This window comes from Arachis ipaensis, chromosome B03 (assembly GCF_000816755.2).
Source record: "Arachis ipaensis cultivar K30076 chromosome B03, Araip1.1, whole genome shotgun sequence".
In the NCBI taxonomy this organism is placed as follows: Eukaryota; Viridiplantae; Streptophyta; class Magnoliopsida; order Fabales; family Fabaceae; genus Arachis; species Arachis ipaensis.
In genome coordinates, this window is record NC_029787.2 from 38,120,371 (window position 1) to 38,127,112 (window position 6,742).

Genomic DNA, 6,742 nt, shown 5'->3' on the forward strand with positions numbered 1-6,742 from the left:
GAAGATGTGAATCCTCAAGGTGCACTACAAAAAAAAGTAATATTTGTAACAACAAAAATTGTTACAAAAAATCGAAATTTTGAAACAAAAGGATTTTGTAATAAAAAAGGGCCGTTGCAGTAAAAAATTTTTGTAAAAAAAAATAGAATTGTTACAATTCAAAGTAATATTTTGTAACAAATTTTTTTAATACAAAAACCAAAATTTGTTACGAAAGTGGTAACACTTTTTCACCTTTAAAATATTTTTTGTAACAATTTAGATTTTTGTGTCATAATATATTGTTACAAAATACTACTTATTTTTGTAACATTTTTTATTCTTATACTTTTCTAATCCCAGTAACTCAACATTTATATGATATATAATCATATAGATAATTAAAATATCTTACATGTCTTTAAGATTCTTTTACAATAAAATAAGTTCTACAAATTCAACTAAACACACTTTTTCCTAACATAAAATTGTATCATATCAAATTTATAATTCTTGACTCTTCTAGTATATTTCAGTCAATATAAAGTCTAGCATGTTGGCATCAACTTTGTACCCCTGCAAATATAAACAATGAAAACCAAAATTAAAAAATAACACATAATACTATCTTCATCCGAGTAAAAATTTAGAACTTACAAGTTAAAATTAACTAATTCCTTAAGAATATATTCTCAGAGTTCAAAACTAGCCAATCAAGAATGTAAATTATCAAGAATTAACAATTCAATATATAAACTTGAGCTAACTAATCACAATTCAATCACAACTTAGTGAACAAATTTATTAAATTTACATAAGTATCAATTGTCAAACAATCATTACAAAACACAATTTTCACCAAAATCTTCATAACAAATATACTTGAATTTTTTTTATGCTTTAACACTCATAAAGTTCCATAATAAGGTTTATGTCAAAACACAAGATAAGAAAATAGAGAAGTACCTGAACAGAGTTTTTGTTATTGCAGAAGCGATGCAGAGAAAGTTTGGAAATAGAGAATGGCAGCTATAGAAAATCAAGCAAGGTTTAGAGCAATCAATAATTGGCAATGCATTCATAAAGAATGGCAGCTTCAAAAAATCAAGTAAGGTTCAGAGCAATTAGCAATTAGCAATGCATTCATGAAAAATAACACAAGGCAATTAGCTGTCACAAGAAAGATAACACATTTGTTTCTTGATAATTAAGACTTCTTAAGAAACTGTGAACTAATCTGTCATACAGATTAAAAATACTATTTTTCCATAACATGAGCTAGAAAATTAGTGCAACCATAACATTTCACTTAACAATCTCAAATCTGATAATCATTTCTTGAATCAAAGATAGGTGGAAGTTTAAAACTCACATTCATGTCATAGAATCAGAACAAATAAGCTATTGTCAAGTAAGCAATCACATTTCATTCACTATCTCAATACCAACTCAATATTCAGAACTAGCCACAGTCAAGTAAGACATGACATTCATTCAAGGCAATTCAGTTTAATTCTTAAGAGTAAAAATGAATTTTAATAAAAACGCCCCTACCTCAGAAAGTCGAAACCCATAAACCAAACGCATCAAAGAAAACCTTTTCTATCGATCCGTGATCAGCAGCAACCGCAACATCAGTCCTTAACCACTTTTGCGGCAACCACAACAACTCTATTCACAACATATAATAACTGGAACTCAAACTTATAGCAAATAACACCGCAAAACCTCAGCGTAAGATAACAGAATAGCGACCTAAGGGGTTTCAAGGCGAGAACAACTTACTGAAGTTAAGAATAAAAGAAGGAACGGCGTAGCAGCAGCTCCGGTGAGCTCCAGCAGCGGCAGCTGTTGTTGGTGACTACTTAGACGGCAACGCAGCTCGAAACAGAACCAAAACTGGAACCAGATTGGGTTTGAAACTGCAGCAGCAGCAATATATTTTTCGGTGTTCTTCAATGAGCAGAAATAGAACAGTAATGGCAACTCCCACCACTATCACCTCCTCTTTTCCAGTGACCAGCTCTAGCGGCAAGGACGGCGAAGGCTTCGACAGCGACGTCTTGACTCAGCGGCGGCACAGGAAACGATGGTGCTGGTTGCGGCAGAGCGCGGCGGCTCTTCTCTTCCTCGCATCGTCGGCGGCAGCAGTGGCCCATCCTGGGTGCTTTCCTCAGTCACGCATTTTCTCCCTCCATCAATCGGCGACGGCGAGGCAGCAGTAGCAGCGACGCCTCCTCTCCCTCACGTGCGTCACTCTCTCACACCACCAGATCCAGTCTCTCTTAACTCGGTTTGGCAGCCCGATGGCGGCGGTCGGGGTAGGACGGAGCCACGAAGTAGCTCGGCGAAACGGCAGCGACGCGAGATGGATGGCGGTAGGCACGACGGCTGGGTCTCCCTCTTCTCCCTCTGGCGCAACTCACTTCTCCCTCAGACCTCTCTTCCTCTCCTTTTCTTCCCCGACGCAACCCTCTCTTCCTCTCTGCTTTCTCGGATCTCACTCTCCCTTCCCTGCTTCCCCTATTTCCATTTCCCTTCTCTTTTTCTTTCTTGGTTTGTTCTGAAGTTATGCTTCTTTTGGGGAAAAGGGGGTGTGGCGGTGGTGGCTATGGGTTAGGTAGAATTAGGGTTTGATTTGGGGCAAATGTAAAATTAGGGATTCTTGGGCAAATTAGGGTTTTGTTAAATTTTAATAAAATTAAGAGATATTATATTAAATTAAATTCTAAATAATATATACTATTTTTAAAAATTAATCATTTAATCTTTAATTTTTATAAAAAAATAATTAATTAATACAAATAATATTTTAAAAAATTAAATTTTTGAACCAAAATAAAATTATCTTAAAAATTTTAACATTTTAAAATATTTTTTTAGTTACAAAATTTCTTGTATTTTGTGACAAACAAATAACTTGTTACAAATAATATTAAATTTTGTGACAAATTAATTTTTTGTTACAAAATAGTTAGAGTTTTTGAAACAAATGGATATTTTGTTACAAAATATTTTAAACTTTTGCAACAACTTCATCTTTTGTTACAAAACATTATAAAATTTTGTAACAAAACACCGATTCGTTACAAAAGCCAATATAATTTGTAACAAAAAAATTAAGTCGTTACAAAATAACAAAATATTTTGTAACAAATTATATTGTTATTACAAAATATTATTATTATGTAACAATTACTAATTTTTGTTACAAATATTCTATTTTCTTGTAGTGGTGTTAGGCAAGGCGGTGTTTCAACTTCTGGATCAGATTCAAATTTTATTGATTTGGAAGTTGATAATTAATTTATGTGGATTGATTTCAGGATTTTTTGGGTGTCTTGTTGATTTATGAATTATGTTGTGTGTTTTATTTTAATTATAGTAGGATTTATGTGTGGATTATGTGTTTGTTTTATTATTGTTATCCACTTATGTTTGAGACTTTGATACTTATTATTTGTTATATTATTTTCAATGAAAAAAGTTATAATGGTTACACCCTAGTTAGCACTTTGCTGTTAAAAGTTGGTTTGAGTCTAAGTCAAATTCAAATTGGGTTTAGAATCTGGATTTGTCCCATATAGGATTGGGTAGATCCTAGGGAAAAAATTGGTGTTTGTAATCTGTTAAAGATAGTGAAATTCCGTCATTGTTATGATGGAGATTGGATGTAGGTTGCATTGCACTTAGCAGCTGAACTAGGATACATCTTGGTGTGATTCTCTCTTCTCTGCTTCTTATCTGTTTCCGGTTCTTAGGAGACAAAATAAAAATTGTCTCTCAACTTGTTACGAGACAAAACTAAAATGTCTCTCAACTTGTTATGAGACAAAAATAAAAATATTTCTTGAAATTTATTGAAAAAGTAAAAGTAATACTCTGCGAAAAATGAAGCTAAGATTCAACCCCCCTTCTTTTAGCCACTGATTACCATCACTATCAAAAGTGAAGTTTTGACCACAATTTATGGAATAAAGTTTATAGACCAACTCCTTTATATCATCAGCCTTGGAACCAGTGGCGGAGCTTGAAACAAAATTTTTGGGGGGGGGCAGATAGAAGATAATTGTCAAGATGCTTTTGATATGGACTCCGTTTAAGATAAGCTCGTCTAACCTCATCTCTCTGATTTAAGTGATATTGTCAAATTTAAAGCCGTTTTCCAGGGTCTTGTTCCAAAGAATTAAGGTCAAACTCATCAGATGCAACTCTTTGAACTTTTGGAGGTTGTATCTCACTTTTTTTGTGATTCATTAAAGTAGAAAAACTATCTACAGGTGTTGATATTGTAAAAGTTATATGTTCTCCTTCTTAAATATTAGCCTTCCTCTTAAAAAATGCATCAATTCTTTGATTTTTCATGATTATTTTATATAAAAATTTAAATATATATCCTGTAAAATATATAAAAAAGAAGTTAGAATGACAAATATTAAAATTTATAATATTTATTAAATTTTTTTATCAATTTATACAAATACAATAATATCAATACTTATTGAATATTCTAATTTTTTATGATATAAAAAATTAAATTAGATAAACAGTAAAATGTAAAATGTAAAATAATACTAAATTACATAAATAAAAAATACCTAATTTTTTATATTTGAACTCAAAGGTAGAGAAAGTGTTGCTTATTGAATGGAGAAGAGCTACGAAATATGAATACTCTTAGTTAAGTCCAAATTTAACATGTTTTGAATATTTAAAATTAAAAATTATTGTGTAATAAAAACAAAAGATGAAGTTTGGTATTTTAAGTCATAGTAAAATATTGAGCCAATTAAACTAATTTTTTATTTTTTGAAGAAGTATTACTAATTTTTTTACCAAAAATTTGGGGGGCCATGGCCCCCCCTTATCTTAACTAAGCTCCGCCCTTGCTTGGAACCACTCATTATGTTTCGACTAACTTGATCGTAGCAACCAACAAATTGTGCAACTGTTTTGTTGATTTTATACCATAGTTTCTTACGTGCAACTGCTCACTTTTCATGTCAGCACTAAATTCTACATGTACCTATGAATTTGATTCCAAAATATTTTGTCTTTTTTGTTGATACCAACTATAGGGTCAGTTGAAACATTCAACCATTCATTGATCATCTTATCATATTTCCATTGTCAGTGTTAAATACTATCTTGCCTACGATTTTTAATGTCAACATCATTGAAGTCAATAGCATCTAATTGGTAAAATTTGAATATTATGAATTTAGACTAGATTGTATCGGAGTCTAAAGGGATGAGTTAGAAGAGTCATCAATGCCAGATAAGTCATGTCTTGATGCACTTAATTGAGTTGGGAACGACAAGGATTTGGAGTAATATTTTCAATAGTAGAATTAAATAATGAATAATGTGGTGTTTTTGAATTTTGATTATGCGGTTGAAAAATAGAGAATTAATTATTATAAGGAGTTTAAAAATTGAAAGATTCAAGTTACCTAACAGGTTTCATACGATATAATTTAAAAGTTGATTATAATCATGGACGATTGGTAAGATGGCAATTATTTTTGTTACAATATCCAATAAAAATTGAATATATTAAGGGTGACAAAAATGTTATTGCAGATACATTAACAAGAGAATGGAGTTCGTCTACAACACATTAGATCAAGAAATTCAAAAGTATGAGCAAGAACTCGAAAATGCAAGCATTGTCAGCAAATAAGGACACAGATCCAATCTCTCAAGAAGGCCATCGAAGCAATGAAATCAACACAACAAGCAAAACCATCAGAGTTCAGCCAGCTAAGCGTGGTGGACAATTTCAGAAAATAAAAAAATTGCTGAAATCATTAAAAAATCCACCCAAGATAAAAAATATTATGTAATTTATAATGGCCCCATGAAAGGAGTATATGATGCTTGGGAAAAAGCAGCACCATTCACACATCAACCAAGGATAATTCATAAAGGAGGTTTTCTAACACTGGAAGAGGCAAAAGAATCCTTCAGGGAATATGAAGCTCTCCATCCAGAGCAAACCTTAAAAAGAGCAGATAAAGCTCCAGTTCAAACCTAGAGAACAGGGATAATAAGAAACATTCCTACAAGGGCTGAAATCAAGGAAAAGAAAAGGGTCTGTAGATCAAATCTCAGAGAAACCCTTAACATAGTCCTGAATTGGACTGAAGAAAAAAGGGCAATTTTGGGATATTATCTTATTGCCAAAGAACAGCTAACAAAGCTGGTTGTATTCCCAGATGCTTCCCCATCAGACACTTATCAGTTCTTCCAGTATGGATTAATTGTTTATTAGATAATGAAAAACAGGCTGTTCTAAAAATAGAATTAAATCTCAAATCAAATGAAAACTTTAATAAACAAAATCTTTTAAAAGAAGTTTTTAACAGAAAAAATATAATATACTATGGAAAAATTCAACTTGAAGCTCCTATAAAGATAAAATCTGCCAATGGAGAACTTGAAATAGCTTTGATAAATAATGAAGAATTAAGTAAACAGATTGAGAAAATTAAGGATCAACAAAAAAGATCTAAAATTGGATGGATTCATATTAGTACTATACAAGTCTTAATCAAATCTACATATATGAAAGGAATTAATTCACCAATAAGTTTAGCAATCTGTGACAAAAGAATTACTGATGACCCGATAGATCAAATAATTGGAATTGTTCATGGAAATTTGGCAAACGTAAATGTTAAATTTAATGCCCATCTTGGATATGCTATACCTTTATCAACTGAAAATCTTGGAAGATCTATAAGTTTGGCTTATAAATTTC

The 6,742-nt window shown here is 31.7% G+C and overlaps 1 long non-coding RNA gene across 1 annotated transcript; it reads right to left on the reverse strand.

Annotated features, from left to right (window-relative positions):
* On the reverse strand, positions 349–1,700 carry LOC110270125. Its single transcript, XR_002359259.1, has 3 exons — positions 1,534–1,700; positions 946–1,008; positions 349–555 (listed from the first exon to the last, which is right to left on the reverse strand). It is a non-coding gene; the product is annotated as an uncharacterized LOC110270125 (long non-coding RNA).